This window comes from Nyctereutes procyonoides, unplaced genomic scaffold (genome assembly GCF_905146905.1).
Source record: "Nyctereutes procyonoides isolate TBG_1078 unplaced genomic scaffold, NYPRO_anot_genome, whole genome shotgun sequence".
NCBI lineage: Eukaryota > Metazoa > Chordata > Mammalia > Carnivora > Canidae > Nyctereutes > Nyctereutes procyonoides.
Genome location: NW_026575146.1, coordinates 67,160,910 through 67,161,563, shown reverse-complemented (window position 1 = coordinate 67,161,563; position 654 = coordinate 67,160,910).

Genomic DNA, 654 nt, shown 5'->3' with positions numbered 1-654 from the left:
ACCAACCCATAAACTGCCTGCCTCATCTTGTTAAGATTTGTGCAGTAATAAAGGCCTTATTGTATAAGCCATCTCTAATCTTGGGGGTTGTAGTCACTAATGGGTTCCTTTGAAAGCATCATGAAGGGGTAAACAGCCTGTGTGAGACTTCCCAACTTTGGTGTGCCTCAAAGGCCAAGTATGATGGCAAAGAATAGCTCTTTATTTTGGGCCTAGTTTGCAGTGTTGCTCAAGGCCTCCAAAGGAAAGACTGTAGGCTTTGTACAGTGGAGAGAAACTGTTGAATCTGGATGCCAAGATTTTGTGGGCCCAGATGTCACATTGAGGAGTGGGCACTTGCAACAATCCCCAGTGTTTCTGTGATTGGTTCCTTTGCTTATAGTGCGTATCATGTAATGACCACATGGTTAAGGGAAATCTCTTTTCCAGGGCCTTCAGGGGCGCCATGTGCCCTGGTGTCCAGAATTTAGTAGGGTAGTATCACTGGTTTTAACACTAAAGAATCAGGGAATCATAATTGGTGAGAAAACAATTGACAGGAAGTGGTGGAGCCTGCAGCAAACTAGATGGAACATTCCTCTCCTAAATGTGGACCCACAGTTATTCTGGTGACTGGCTGTGTCGGGTGAGCGTGTACCTCCTGGCCTGTGTGTC